This window comes from Coturnix japonica, chromosome 9 (genome assembly GCF_054131305.1).
Source record: "Coturnix japonica strain WE chromosome 9, WE-NBRP24, whole genome shotgun sequence".
NCBI lineage: Eukaryota > Metazoa > Chordata > Aves > Galliformes > Phasianidae > Coturnix > Coturnix japonica.
Window position 1 is genome coordinate 26,242,809 of NC_140671.1, and position 15,783 is coordinate 26,258,591.

General features: G+C 50.5%; 1 protein-coding gene across 5 annotated transcripts in view; it reads left to right on the forward strand.

The window, feature by feature from the left end:
* The window catches only part of EPHB2 (EPH receptor B2), an 86,046-nt gene that overhangs the window by 1,679 nt on the left and 68,584 nt on the right, over window positions 1-15,783 (forward strand). The window lies entirely within an intron of this gene.

Genomic DNA, 15,783 nt, shown 5'->3' on the forward strand with positions numbered 1-15,783 from the left:
GGACCCCATTGGTGTGGGCAGCGACTCCAACAACGGGTGATGACTGAGGACACGGCGGCTGCATCCACCTCCCATAGTGGCAGTGTCACCATCGCATTCCCCACCATGTCCATGGCCAACATGGGGGAGAGTAGAGCTCATCCAGCTCCAATCTGGTGATTTACCCAGGGAACGTTCCTCCCGAGCCCTGTTTCCAGCTCTACTCCAGAGCTTTGCCGTAATGCTGCTTAATTTCACCATTCAGTCTCCTCCTGTGCCTCAGTTTGCCTAATTACAAGGCGTAAAATAATACAGGCGTCCCTCCCAAGGGAGCTGCGAGGTTTTGTTAATGAACATGACAAAGTGCTTTGGGATCCGTGGTTGAAAGCGCAGCCTTAGTCAGTGCGCGTGTGTGCGCCGTGTTTATTTATCTACGTGCTTTATATTTCTCTGTGCACTGTATATTGTCGTAGCGTTGAGCAAACCTTAATTAGAAACAAAGCCGATAGGGAAGGAAATATAAACAGGAGTGTGCATGGAAATTGGAAGTTGATTACTCCATGGCCGGCACAATGCGTGTCCTGAGCTGGGGAGGAGCTGCTCTTGGGGGTAAAAATGTCTCTGCTGAAAGGAAATGTGGAAAAAACGTAATATAAATCAATATGGAAAACAGGGAGGTGGATGACAACGTACATAAAGCAGAGGGGAAGAGTTGTGTGTAGTTGTTTGGGCCGTCGCAAGGTATCTGTGTGCGGCTGGGAAAGTTCAGGCTTATGGAAGGGGAAGTTTTTGTGTGTGTGTGTGTGTTTCTTTTTTTATATAAGAAAGAAATTGAAGAACAAAGGAGAGCTGGAAGGGTCTGGATCCCACACCACACCATTAGGAACAGTGCTGCTATCGCTGCCGGCCCTCTTTGTGCTCCTGCTCGCATGTGCTTGCGTGGCACGGCGTGTCTGGAGCAGGGATGCTTCCAAGGTATTTCAAGGGTGGGGGTAAAGGGGGGATGATGAGGATGGGAGCTGTGAGTTTGAATATCACCCGGCAGGGGAATCAAATGAAGGCGCTTTTCACCCCCTCTTTGGAGTTAACTTTTAGTAAACCTTGCAGAGCTGGCAGGTTTCCCAAAGGGCTGGAGGAAAGCCAGATCTGTGCCAAAAAATGTGGGATAGGAGAAATGAGATGGCCCTCCTATCTATATATTAGGGCATGGGGGGCTGTGGGCTCCAAAGCATGTGGTGTGGGGTGGGCAGGGGTCCTGTTGCTGTTGCAAGCTGGAGGCAGGAGCTGCTTGTTCGTGCATGGTTGTAGTGTATATAAGACACATGATGTCTTATTGAGCTATATACACACGCTTGGGATGGGGTGTGCTGTGTTCTGTATGTGTGCTACAGCAGATTGTAATGTTCAAGCGCAGTCTCCCCTCTCTCATGCCCTTGTGGCCCTGGAGTGACCCATTGCAGAGCTCTTCCACCACCTCCTCCAGCCCCACAGGCAGAGGAGCAGCATCAATTAGCTCAGCATTTGGTTTATCCGGTGCTGAGACCAAGCTGGAAACAAACACTGTAAAACTGCAATGAGGTGTGGAGCAGAGACCTTGATTTTGGGTCTGTGATACCTCTCTGTGTGCTCTGCCTTCCCCCACGGCTCCATTCCCTGGGTTAATTTTTGACAAGGTGAATGCTGCATTGCTGGGGCAGTTGGGAGCAGACTGATATGCTGGTGCCCAATTCAGATATCCATCTATTAGTTGAGGTTCCATCTATTAGTTGAGGTTGCAGGGACTCTCTACTTCTCCCATTTGCTCCCAGTCCTTGCTGTAATTCCAGATAGGTTCATCCAAGCCCAGGGAGGGGGTGCTTGAAAGAGATACCATGGGGACAGGGCTATGAGAAGCCAGCTATGGGGACACGGCTTGGAGTGGATGCACTTAAGGACTTAAGGGGATGCAGGTACAACAGCAGTGCCTTGGGGATGTTACTGAGGGGCTGAGAGCAGGGGTCTGCTGTGCTGAAGGATCTGCCTGCACTCGTAGTTTGTGTACACATACCTTCAGTGGCTGTAAAGAAGGGTGGACACCGGTGGAACTGCAAAACCTGCTGGAGAAGCTGGGTAAATAACCAGGTCCTCAGCTTTCTGCTTTTGTGTGAGCACAATTGCAGTGGTGATAAATGAGTTTAAGTCCAGTGTTACTGCCCCAACATGCACTCACGGCCCAGCCACACAATGCTGGGCTGAGAGGTGGGTGCTTGTGTGTGAGCCTGGCTGGGAGAGCAGACATTAAGTTCCAGTCTTGGAGCAAATGAGCTCTCATCTTCTTCTGGCTCTCTGGAAACACGGCTGCCCATTCCCTGCTGTGTGCAACAGGGAGATCCTCGAAGGCAAAAGTTCAGCAGTGAGATAAGGGGGGGAAAGATGGGGCCTCCTGTGATAACAGGCTGACGTGTGCAGGACCTGGCACTCGCAGCAGGGATGTGGCTTTGCAGAGATGCATCAATACTAGGATTTAACATTGTTGTGTGTCTGTGCAGGATGGGAGGTGATCTGTGCCAGGGTGGAGGTGAGGGAGGACATGAGCATCACACCATGTCAGCCCCTCTGAATCTCAGTGCTCTGTTACCCCTCTGACCCGAGTGGTGGCACTGATTGCCAAACGTTAAGGGAGATTAAACAGGCTTGGAGGGCAGAAAACGCGGCTCTAATTGCAGATGGTGCTCGCCTCCATCGCAACTGAATCAATGTCACAAAGGGGCGTTATTCAGAAATTACAGTTTTAGTGACTGTGAATAATTGCAGCTCTTCAGAGAGCCCACGAGAGGAGGATCTCTTGTTGTAGTCCCGGACCGGCTCCATGGGAGCAGCTGTGCTGCAGCTCAGTGCTGTCTCAAGGTGGGAAAGAGAGGAAGGGCTGGTGAGCTCTAGAAGTTCATTAATTAGGTCTGATAAATTACCTTCATTTCAAGCCTTACCTTATTCAGGGGTGGGTATTGCATCCACACAATGACAGCAAACTGGAGGCTGTCAGTGGAGGGGAAGGGATGTTCTTCAGGAGGTGGAAGTGATGTCTAAAAGAGAATAGGAGACTGTGGGGTGGTGGATGTGAGCCCTTATATGGGAGAGTAAGAGGAGTTTTAAGAATAACCTGTGGGAAAAAGCAAACAAACAAACCCCAAACAGAATTGGGAAATCAAGGGGGGAGGGGGGTGGAAGTTAAAAATAGTCAGAATGGAGCAATTGAGGACAGCTTGAATTTCCCCCTTCAAAACAAGAGTGTTTGGGGATGGGGCTGCCCCAGGGCTGGAGTGTCTGCAGAGGGGGTCACGTTTTATAGAGTGAATGGGGAAAATAGATGTTGGGGCTGGAGCAGACAGGACATGCATCCTTTAAGCAGAGCTCCCTGGGTGATCTCGGTAGCTCCAGACTAGTAATTTCAGAGCAAGGGCGCTCTTATGGATTAAAATCTGCTTAAAGAAGGGGAAACAAAGAGTCATTTTTCCCAATGGATGGGGGTCAGCGTGAGGCTTGTGCTTTGCAATGTATTTCTAAGCGTGCGAGAGAGGGGTGGGAACTGCGTGGCAAGAAAGTTTGCAGATTATAGGGAATTATTCAGAGGGGTTGGGACTGGGTGTTCTTTAAGGTCCCTTCCAACCTAAAGGGTTCTGTCATAAAAACAACTCAAAGGATCTCATGACACTGGATAACCGGGCTATAAAGTGGCAGATTAGACGTAGTCAGTGATGAATGAAAAGGGGATTCACATGGAGAAAAAAAAAATTACCCTAAACCCATGCATGCACAGTGGCGGGTCTTTAAATTACTTATTAGCATATTACGAAAGAGATCTTAAAGTCATTGTGGATGGCTCTTTGAAAGCATGGGCTCAGAAGAGGGAATGGCTGGGAAAGGACAGGGGGTGGCTGTACAGTGGAGGTGGGTGGACCTGGGATGGGGTGTGTAAAAGGTGGTGATGGGGGTGGTGTGTTGTGTTCGGAAGGGGCACTGATGAGGGCAAAGCACTCTGCTGAAGGCAAAGCCTGGAATCATAGAGTGGCTTGAGCTGGATGGGACCCTAAAAGCCATCTGGGCCAACTCCCCTGCAGTGAACAGGGATGCTGCAGCTCCACCAGGTGCTCATTGAAGGCTCTGTTCAGTCTGAGCCTGCAGGGATGGGCATCACCACCTCTCTGGGTATGCATGTATGTATGTGTGTTGCTCTGTTTTACTCACTGCTGTGGCCATGGACCCTCCTGACCTCTGTGTGCTGGATCTGAGCCTTATGCAGGGCTGGTTCTGCTGCTTAGGTCTCACTCTCCTTGTTGGGGAACCTTTCAGGGCTCTCAGAGGGTCCCTGCATGGATCTCTCCCTCCTTGTTGGTAAGCCTGATGGAGCTTTGTGGGCTCTCTAAGAGGGTCTCCCAGCTGACCCAGCCTCTGCCATCCCATGGCCGTGTTCCCAGGGTCAGCGCCTTCCCAATCCCTGTGGGCCCCAACCCCATGGGCTGGGGGTAGCGAGGGCAGCTGGGCGTGCGAACGGCCTCGAGGTGGAGGGGATGGCATGAGCAGCTCAGGCTCGTGCTCCGAGGGCCAGACAAAGGGAACAATGGGCTCGGCAGCCCCATTCCTGGGCTGCTTGTGGCTGGCTGCCGAGCCTGTGGGGTGGGAGAGGAGGGGGAGGTGGCTGTGGGGTGGGCAGCGAAGGGTTTGGCTTTGCTTTGCTCCTATATGAGCTCTGAGGGTCTTCCCAGTGAGAAGAGGTGAGATGGAGGGGGGAGGGGGGGGTAAGAACTATCCAGACACTCTGAGGGTTTGAATAATACAAGCAGAGGGATGCAGGAGGGAAAAGGCATCTCTGTCCTTTGCTGCGCTGATGCTTGGGGGTCATAGGAAATGTCTGTGGATGGGAAGCTTTGGGTGCATCATTGTATGGGTTTGAAGGTTCTTATCATACAGTCATAGGCTGGTTTGAGTGGGAGCAATGAGCAGGGACAACCCACAGCTCCATCAGTGCTCAGAGCCCCTCCAGCTCTGGGTGTCCACAGATGGGGCAGCATCACCTCGATGTGCAACCTGCCTCACCACCCTCACTGTGAAATCCTTCCTTATATCCACTAAATCTCTGCATCTTGGAGGTCTCTTCCAACCTCGTGCTTCTATGATTCTCCTATCTTTTAGCTGGAAGACACTTCCCTGTGTCCTGTCACAGCAGACCCTGCTTAGGCGTCTGTTCCCTTTCTTACAGCCCCTTTAGATACTGAGTCACTCAGCTCCCCCCAGAGCCTTCTCCACTCCTTCATTTCTGCTTGGCTCCACTGTGTTCTCCCTTCAGGAATGGGAAAGTGACTGGTACTCTTAGGAAGGAGGTGGCAGCATCCTTCATTGTGTCCCTCTGCAGCCAGCTAAAAGTTACTCATGTTTGTATGCCGCCTTTGATTTCTGTATTGGGTTGTATGGGACCCCATCCATCCCCAGGCTGATGGAGGAGGACAGCGTGCTGCTCTCAGATGGTTGCAAAGGCATAAAGAAAGAGCAGCTCAGGAGAGGGTTGTGCAGTGGTGTGAGCCTGCAGGCTGTGCACACCACATGCTTGGGTGTGAGATAGGCTTGGAACACGTGAGGGGTCACATCTTGCTGTGTCGAGGTTACAGTCGCGTTTTATGATTTGCTTTGCTTGTAATCCTGTTTCCAGGCTCCAAGACTGTAACTCGGAAACCTTTACCGTGAGCCTCACTTCATAAATCTTTGCCTTGTTTTACTTTTTAAGCCTGCCCTGCTATCAGGGGACAAAGCAAGCAGGAGAAATGCGTGAACTGGGGGCAGCAGGGATGGAATAAAACAAGGTGTAGGAGGCGGCTGGGTGCGCTGTTTGCAGCCCTTTGTGTGCACGCCCCAGCTTGCAAGCTGCATGTGTGCACACCGAGATAGCACCTGCGTGCTGAGTGCAGGCAGACACACGACTTGCTGAGCTCCAGGAGGAAATGGCAAGCTGGTTATTTATGCCTTGTGGAAGGGGAACAGGGATGGCTGGCATGGACTTCTGTCCTGGGGACAAAGCCTCGTTTGCTGGGTAGCCCCGTTGTAACTGGGATCTTCTGCCCTTCTTCCATCCTCAGCACGTTAGCACTGCTGTGGAGGCTTGCAAAGGATAAACACAGAAGTGTGCTTGATGCCGTGTGGAAATCCCATGACAGCAGACACATAGCAGAGCAGCAGGGGCACTGGCATGGGTTGCAAGAGCAGGCGGTGCCAGCTGCTCCAGAGGGGAAGGGGTGCATGTAGGACTGCTGCTGTACCTTCAGGGATGCTCTGAGTTCCCGTGCCATGTCCTCGGACAGATGCAGAGCAGTTGGGAGCAGGTTAAGCACAGGGAAGGTGCTAATTAGGATGTTGGCAGTGTTAGTAGGGGTTGGTGTCAGGCTAGTGGGAGGTGTCACCTTCCTTCCACCAGGCCTATGGTAGAGATGGAGAGCAGAGAATCTGCCAACGATGCTTTTTTTCCCCCCTCTACTTTCTTTTTTCCCCCTATGTCAAACCCTGTGCCTTCAAATTGAATAGCTGCCATGAGATTTTGCTGTGACTGACACCTGTTCTGGCTGCGGAGCGACAGCTTTTGATAAGCACGGATCCTTTGGAAACACTGAGCATTGCTGGCAGCTGCTCCCGTTTGTCGTCTGGGTCTCTTGTGCTTGGGGCTGGCTGATGTGGCACAGTGGGTTTGGGGCTGCAGGAGGTTTGGGAGTGGCACAGCGGAGAAATAAGCAATGCCAAAGAGGGACCAGCAAAGCCTTTGCCTCCCAGGTAGGGTCTGGTACCAGAGGAAGCAAAGCAGGTCACCCCCAAGCAGAAGTCTTGCCTTGTAATTTGCATGGCCTAAATATGACCTGGGCTCACTTTTGTGGGTGCTGAGCCCTTGGAAAGCTGACCTGGCCTTCTGCCATGTGTTTGGGAGGTCCTTAGTGTGTGGGCTATCCAGGGAGAACTTAAAACAGGAGTTACTTGGCTGCTGGGGTGCCCTGCTGAGGTCAGCCCTGGGTGTGCCGTCCTTTGGCCTTGAGTTTCATGGTGGCCAGAGGTGCTGAGAAGGGCCTGCCCCTTCTGTGGGTCTCCTGGCAGGGATCACTGGGGCTCTGCAGGAGCACAGACCCCTCCTTTGGCTTCTCAATGTCTGGGTGGTGATTTGCTTCTTGGCTACATTTGGGCTTGGGTGTGTGGAGCGTGGGCAGCCCCAGATGTTTAAGGGCTCTTCAGCTTTCTCCTCCTTGTCTTTCCCCATCAGAGGGCATCCCTGCTTCCTCAACCAGTGTGTCTGACAGCACCCAGCTCCGCAGCCGGCAGGTTGTCCCTTGTCATTTCTCATTGTCATCCAGCGGGCTGAACACACTGCCTGGATTTCATTAGAGCTCCCATCTTCCTGCACAGGGTATGTCCAGGAGTCCAGGCTCAGTGCATTGCTGGAGGGGTAAAACCACGCAGATGTTAATGGCATCAGGTGACAGCATTAGAAAGCACTCGTGAGCCTCCTCCCGTTGGCTACAGGAATGTACTGCAGGCTCTTGCTGGACCAAAATTAAACTGCTGGCAAACTCCCATGCCACATAAAGGGAGCAGCTGTGCACTGAGGGACATGTCCCTTTTCTGAGGATGCTCAAGGCAGAGGTTGTAAAGTCTTTCACTGGATTATGACCGTGCCAAAAAGGGGTTTGAAATCAGCATGCTCCAGAGTTTGGAGTGTGAAAGGCCCATCACAGAACCATAAGGTTGGCAAGGACATACAAGATCATCTCCAACCATCCTCCCATCACCACAAGCTACTAACCCATATCTCATAGTACCATGCATGGCCATAAGTCAACAGGAGCTTTGGGAGCCCACCTGGAACAGGTGTGTGCTGGCCCTGGGTAGCATGAGGGCAACCAAACCGATGGATGAGTCAACAAAGCCAAAGTAAAATGAAGTCTTTGTTCTGTAACAGTTGTATAACAATAAAATGAAACGAACACTGTGTTGGAAGTGCCCGAAGATGCTGGCTTGGTGCCCACTGGTTCTTACATGTTCTGCTCTCTGAAATCTCACCCACCAAGCCCATTGTGATGGTCCCTACTCATCTGCTGTTCCTAACCCTGCTCCCCAAGTCCCCCATCGGCCTAACCAATAGCAAAGTGTTGTTGCTATTGGGTTTGGTTGGTGTGTTAGGATGGAGGCTGTGTGCTGCTATGGGGCTGCTGCTTGGAGAGAAGGATATGGAGCCCCGTGACACTCGAGTGGATATTTTTTGCAAGAGCCATCGCATCTCCTGTATCCAGCTTCTGGTACCCAGAATGAGTCCTGGGGGAGATGAGCCTTTGTACCGCTCTGGACTGCAGCTTGAGATCAGCACAGTGACTGCCACGCTGCTTTTATTTTGGTCTCTTGAGACAGCAGAAGCTGTCAGAGGTGCAAGCAGTGATGCTTGCAGCGGGAGCAGCCGTGTCACCGATACGGCAGCGGGGCCCAGCGGCCTTTAATGCTTGGAATAGTTTTCTCACTTGCATTTGCAGGGCTCCGACAGGGATGAGACTTGCTGGTCTCCATGGTTTTATGTGCCATGGGACTGTGCCAACAGTTTAATCACAGCTGAACCCTCATAGAGCAGCATAAAAAATGTTGTAGTTGGGATTAGGTTACCCATCCTTCCTATAAAAGACTCTATAAACAGTCCATCAAGCCCAAGAATTCCTCTGTTGGCTGTGAGGTCTTTTGCTCTTAATGGGTCTGGCATTTGCTTTGACTAAGTCTTTTGGCGGGGGGGAGGAGGCAGCGTGTTAGAGGAGCCCCCAAAGAATGGCTTTTCTGCTTGCATTAGTGGGGGAACCCAACTGGGCTGACTTGGCAGAGGCGGTGTTGGATGTCAGTAGAGCTGGCTGGGGCTGCAGGGGGTAAGAGGCAGTGGTGACAAGCCCAGAAGGCACTGACAGCAGCAGCTGCTCCCTCCCCATTGCTAGGGGATTTTTCAGGATGGATTTGCCATTTGCTGGGGGTACTGAGGAGTGCTGCCTACCCTCGGGGTGGGCAAGAGCCTGTGAATGTCCCTTTCCCATCTTCCAGCACATCTCCAACCTTTTGATTTTCTTCTGCTGTAGTTTGAACCTGTTCCCCGAAGCTCTTGGAAACCCTAAAACACAGGCTGGGCAGTGAGCAGTGTCTTTGTAGCATACTTTATATTATTTATAGGGTCATGCCCCTGCCCCAGCTTGCTTTAGAGAATGATTTGATCAGTTGGAATACTGGAATAAAAATGATAGTTGTAATGTAAGATGCTGGGAAGACCCCCTTCAGACAGCATCCTGCAGAGGGCAATTCAGTCCACCTGTCTAGGGTGGCTATTTTAGATCTTCCTACTTGTCTTCCAAGTCTCTTCTCTCTCTGACATTACTATCTGTAGAAAATTAACAACTCCATTAGAGTAGAAGCATCATTTTTTCCATATGGCAAACATCAGGGGAGGGGAATCCCACATCCTTTACCTGAGGATGCTCTGCGAGTCTGGGACAGCAGTAGATATTTCAACACGAGTTTCATTCATCCCTCTCCAGCTGTAAGGTGAAAATGAATCTGGGGCCAGATCCTGACAAACCCTCTGAGGTTGGCGGAGCTTTGGAACAGCTGTATGAAACCTGCCAGCTAATCAGCTCTTAATCCCTTCAGCATGTTTTTGGTGATGGGAGGAGTGCTGCTCTGCGTCCCCGTGCCACCGTCACGCCTCCTGGTTCAGTGCTCTGAAAGCCTCTTGCCTCTACATGGTTACCCTTACCAATCAGACTTGTAATCTCAGTGAAGAATGAAATCAGATTTGTTTGACAAGATGCGTTTCCTGTAGAAGTATGTTGACTGCTGCTAATTATACTCCCGTTCTTTAATTCTTTATGATTTGAATTACAGCAGCGTTTTCATTATTTTCCCAGAAGTGATTTCAGCCTGAGCGAGACCTTGAATGCTCACGATTTCACTGCATTGTAATCACAGTGTAACTGCTAAACTTCATCATAAAATAGAATCTCTGAGGTTGGAAAGGACCTCTGAGATCATTGAGTCCAACGTCCACCTGCAACCAGTATTGCTTGCTAACCAGTGTCCCTTAGTACCACTTCTAAACGTTTCTGGAACACCTCCAGTGACTCAACCATCCACCAGCACATCCCATTCCAGTGTCCAGCCACTATTTTGGAGAAGAAATTTGTCCTAATATCTAACCTGGTCCTTCTTTTGCACTGAGATGCTCCTGTCTTTAAGGGCTCACCAGTTTTCCTTAGCTCTTCTCCCATTCATCCTTTCGTGGATCCTCTTAGGTTGGAGGGGACCTTAAAGATCATCAGTTCCAACCCCCTGCTATGGGCAGGGTTGCTGACCTCTGGATCTGTTTTTCTTGGGATCCTGCTTGCTTATTCTTGAAGCCTGTTGGTTCCATCCCTGTGAGCTATGCCTGATTTTATTAGGGCTTTCTCCCAGTTCCCATCTCTGCACAAAGGGACATGGTTGGTGGGCTGATGGTTGGGCTGGAGAATCTTGGAGGTCTTTTCCAACCTTAATGATTCCATGAGTGGTTATGATGGGGATGGGTTGATGGTTGGACACAGTGATCTCCATGGTCTTTTCCAACTGTAATGACTCCATGATTCTGTTATGAGCTTTTTTACTTCAAGGTTGGTTATCTCCTACCTTATACTTCTTTGGGGCTCATGGCTCATCTGTTTTTCACTCTGCTTTTGCCAAGTGGAAGTCTTTAGGAAGTCTTCTCCCTTCCTGAATGCTTCTGAGCTTATCTCAGTTCATTTTGGCAAAGGAGACACTGGAAACACGGGACTGCAAATAACTGGGTAGGTTTGCTCCACTGCCCGTTTTTTCACTGGAGCAGGTCTAGGGAGCTTTCTTGTGGTTTTCTTCCAATTAGAAGTTAATGACTAGTCCCCAAATCTGATTTTTCTACCTGTTGTTGAGATGCCTTAAAGGAATTTCATGTGGCCACGGTTCCTTGGGCTTGTTTATGAAAGCATCACATCTGAAACGACCAGAAATGAAAGCAAATGATCACTGTTGGCCTCTCATAGCCTTGTCTGTGTAGCAATGAGCTGAGCTGTGGTCTTGATGCATTCATTCGGGTTGTGGCCATAGGCCATAGACTGGTTGGCCCGTGGACGTCCTTTACAAAGTGTTAGAAAGAACTGCAGCAAATGAAGCTCTGATTGTATGTAGAGCAAAAAAAGTAAATGTTTCTCTTGCTTCCTGGTTGACTCTGCTTGGAATTTTTCTAAGATCTGGGAAATTATTGCAATTAGAGCATTGGAGAAAGGTGTTTCAGGTTTGGCCTGTGCTCCTTTTGGTCAGTGCAGACTGTGATCACCAGTGCCGGGCCAGTTACTTGCTTCCAGTCCAATGATTCAGCCCTCTTTCCACATCATTATGAGGTATGAAATTGTAGACCTCAGGGTCTTTAATGTACTTTGTGCATTAAAATTATGTAACGAGCCTGTCCTCACCGATTGCAGGGCATGGTGTAGCGTAATGATGACAAATATTGATGGCTACCAGAGGCACCAGTGTTTCAAAGCAGTGTGGGAAGCAGAAATCTGGTGGTGGGAGCCGAGTTGTTGTCTCTGTGTCCATCACATACATTTGTTGGTTTCTCACCAGGGAGGATCTCTGGTGGTTTGGGTTGAGTTCAGTTGACTTGATGTATTGCTGCGGGTTAAGGAAAAAGAGTCCTTTTAGCATCTTCTGAAATCATGCCTCATCCTTGGATGTGCCCAATGCCATGGATGGGGCCCAAGGCATCTTGATCTGGTGGTGGACAATCAACCCACAGCAGAACTCAATGATCTTTAAGGTCCCTTCCAACATAATCCACTCTATGATTCTATAGCCCTGAGCATGCTGTTAGGACAGGAGACTCCTCCTTACCCATGACTTGCTGTCTTTGTATATCTGCTGAATTTATGCTCCATAACACAATGAAGTGCTTTTTCTTTTTTCCTTTTCCACCGACTAAGCCGTAATACTAAACAGATGGGCATTGTGGAGTAGGCAGAAGGGATTGTGCTGTCAGTGGGATGGGGTTCCTACTTGCGTGGATGGTTAATGTGGAGATAGGTCTTAATGACGTGGGGGAGCCTTTCCCAGATGGTATTTCCATCCAAGCTTTCTGCAGACAGAGTTCAGAATCATGCACTATAGCTTGGCTTGCCAGAAGAAGACATCGTGGTGGCAATGTAGGACTTGGATGTGACAGTGGAAAGGCTGTGTCACAGTTTATGTTTTGAACAGGTCTTTAACAGGTCAAGATTCTCATGCTGGAATCACCTGTTGTTCTTACTTTATGGGATGAAGTAGTCCCAAAACAGTGGCCAATGGCAGTGATTCCATTTGGCCGTGGTTCCTCATGTCCCCAGAGTCCTCAGTGTTTGAGGATTGAATGAAGCATCTGGGAGGAGATGGGAGAGGAGCTAAACCTTGAGTTGATTTGAGTGAAGCATGGTACAGTGCTCCTGCTGTGCAGGACATCCAGGATACCTTGTGGACGTAATGCTGAACAATGTAAGTGTGTCTTAGTTACAGCAGGTAGACCTGGGCATGAAGAAATGCTCCCTCCATCTTCAATGCATGGATCCCTTCCCATCAGCTGCAGCAGGGTTTTTTTAATAGCCATTACTCTGTGAAATCGGAAGGATTGCCGGCTGTGAAATACAAATGATATGTACTAAATGCTGTGTAATGGATTCCACTTGAATCATTTGGTGACTGTGTGTGTTTCTAATAAAAAAGGCTTTGGGAGCGAGGCGGGCTCTTTGGCTGGCAGCGGGGCTGAGCGGCAGAGCGGCTGGGTGCCATGGGCATTGGGGCCAGCTCTGAAACAACTGCCAAGGAGTAAACACATAGCAGTGCCCTTTGCTGAGGCCATAAAATCCTAGGAACCCTGAGATCATCTGGTCCAACCATTGACCCATGCCTAAGATGTTGCTTATGGAAGCAGGACAAATCAGTGGTTGATTTTTGGGGGAAAAGGGAGCCTATCCATAGATATGGGGTTTGTTTCTGGTGTCTGCATCCAAAGGAGAGTCAAAATAAAGACACCTTGGCTCAGTGTATGGAAAACCTGCCTGCCCTTCGCTCTACCCAGCAGATGAAGGAGTGTCTTCTGCCTTGTCTGCTGGTACTGGCCTGGAGGAAAGGTTGTTAGTAGTGAAAGTCTGCTTAATTTAGCAGGGCAGGACTCTGTGGCTTGGAAGCTGGACTAATTCAGGCTAGTAGAGAAGCATGTTTTTAATAACGTGTCTAATTAACTGTGCAGCAGCTCACCCAGGGATGTAGTCAATACGCTATTGCTGGTAATCTGTGGATCAAAGGTGACTGATTTCTTGTAAACCCGTTTCGACCCCCACGGCTCTTCCCTCTGGCTGATGCTGTCCTGTCTCCAGCGTCCATGGGCACGTGCTGGGCCGCAGGGTTGGGCAGGCAGTCCCCTTTCTGGCTCTGAAAGAGCCTGCAGCAGCAAAAGCCCATTCCTTTTGTTAGAGCACACTGGATGGCTGGGCTGGGAGGCGCAGGGCTCCAACCTGGCACAAAGCAGAGCCGGGGAGGGCTTTCCATCCTGAGAAACTTAAAAGCAATATTGGATGCTTCCTTCTGAAAGGCTCATCTTTAAATAAACCCGGGGAAGCCCTTCGACCCACGCTGGGCAGCATCAGACCAGATGTTCGCGCTTCACCCGGCTGACCTTCGGATCGATGGAGCCGTGAACCGCTCTTTGTTTGCCTGCCGCCGCGCCGGGACACCCGCTGCTGTGCCAATGACAACAGGCCCAGTCCAGACAGTCACCAGCCCTATGGCTCCTGGGGGGCTCCTCAGCTCCCAGAGCCTGGTTTGGATGTCAGTCCCTGCTGGGGTGCAGCACCATCCATGTAGTGAGTTCTGATGGGCTCTGCTTGCTGGAACATCACCAGATGCTCTGCTGCATCCCATGCACTGTATGTTTGGTGGTGGCTGAGCTGTTCGCTGCTCTCTTCTATTGTCTGTTCTGTGATGCGAAATATTGCTGCTCCTGAGGCCTTTGCTGAGCCAGGAGCACTGGGCAGTGCTCACTAGGCAAGGCAGGGACATCTCAACATGGAACAATTTTAGGGCTTTCTCACATGAGTGACCCCGCTGGGCCAATCTGTGATATTTGAAGGGAAAAAAAATGTCAAGAGGGAGAAATCACTGAAGGTCAGATCTTGTTTTACACTTGGCCGGTGACTCCGTGATTGAAAACAGATGGATGCCTGCAGCTGCCACCCCCAAGTAGCACAGCATGGCTGTGACCTGCTGGAGTCCCTATCCCGTGCCATGCCATCCCATGCTGTCTCATCCCATCCCACCGTACTCTATCCCATCCCATGCCATTCCCTTCCTATCCCATGCTATGCTATCCCATGCCATGCCATGCCATGCTGTCTCATCCCATCCTGCCCTACTCTATCCCATCCCATGGCATTCCCTTCCTATCCCATGCTATGCTATCCCATCCCATGCCATGCTATCCCATCCCATGCCATGCCACACCATCTCATGCCATCTCATCCCATCCCACCCTACTCTATCCCATCCCATCCCACCCTAATCCATCCTGTACCATGCCATTTCCCTCCCATGCTATGTTATCCCATCCCATGCTATGCCATGCCATGCCATCTCATCCCACCCTATCCTACTTTATCCCATCCCATGCCATTCCCCTCCTATCCCATGCTATGCCATTCCATTCCATGCCATGCCATGCCATGCCATGCCATGCCATGCCATGCCATGCCATGCCATGCCATCTCATCCCATCCCGCCATACTCTATCCCATCCCATGCCATTACCTTCCTATCCCATGCTATGCTATCCCATCCCATGCCATGCCATGCCATCTCATCCCATCCTATCCTACTTTATCCCATCCCATGCCATTCCCCTCCTATCCCATGCTATGCCATTCCATTCCATTCCATTCCATTCCATTCCATTCCATGCCATGCCATGCCATGCCATGCCATGCCATGCCATCTCATCCTATCCCACCCTACTCTATCCCATCCCACGCCATTCCCCTCCTATCCCATGCTATGCCATGCCGTGTCATCCCATCCCATACCATGCCCTGCCATCTCATCCCATTCCACCCTACTCTATCCCATCCCATGCCATCCCCCTCCTATCCCATGCCATTCCATCCCATCCCATGCCATGTCATGCTGAAACGTCCCCTCTGTGTGTCCAGAAGTGCTGCACAGGCACTGCTGCTCCTCTATTCCCATTCGAGGGATTTGTTCCTTGTGGTTCTCCCAGCTTTTGCTGGGTGGAATCTGCATGGAGTCCTGCCTGGGGTTGTTGCAGTGTAGGGACAAATGGGGGCCACTGCTTGAGCTTGGGCAGCTTTAAAGGACACTTTTATCAAGTTCTTCTAATCCATGTTCTGTGTATCAGAACTGCACCAAGAGTTAATTATTTTCTCCAAGAGGAGTAAACAAAGGGTCAGCCAACAGATTTTTATTCGTCTATAAATCTCCGGCAGTGTGAGCAGATAGAGGGCCGTGCTGGGGGGTGGCAGCAGCCCCAGGGCCTCTGCTCTGCAGGCAGGATGCAGCAGGAGGTGATGGAAGAACATGCTGTCCCGCTTTGGTGGGTGGGAGAGCTGCTTCCTGGAATCAAAGTGTTTTTCACTTAAAGGGCCTTTTTTCACATCAACCCGAAGCAGGCAGCACCCAGTGGTGGGTCGCAAGGGAGTTATTAGGGAGGGTTTGCAGCTGGATGGGTAG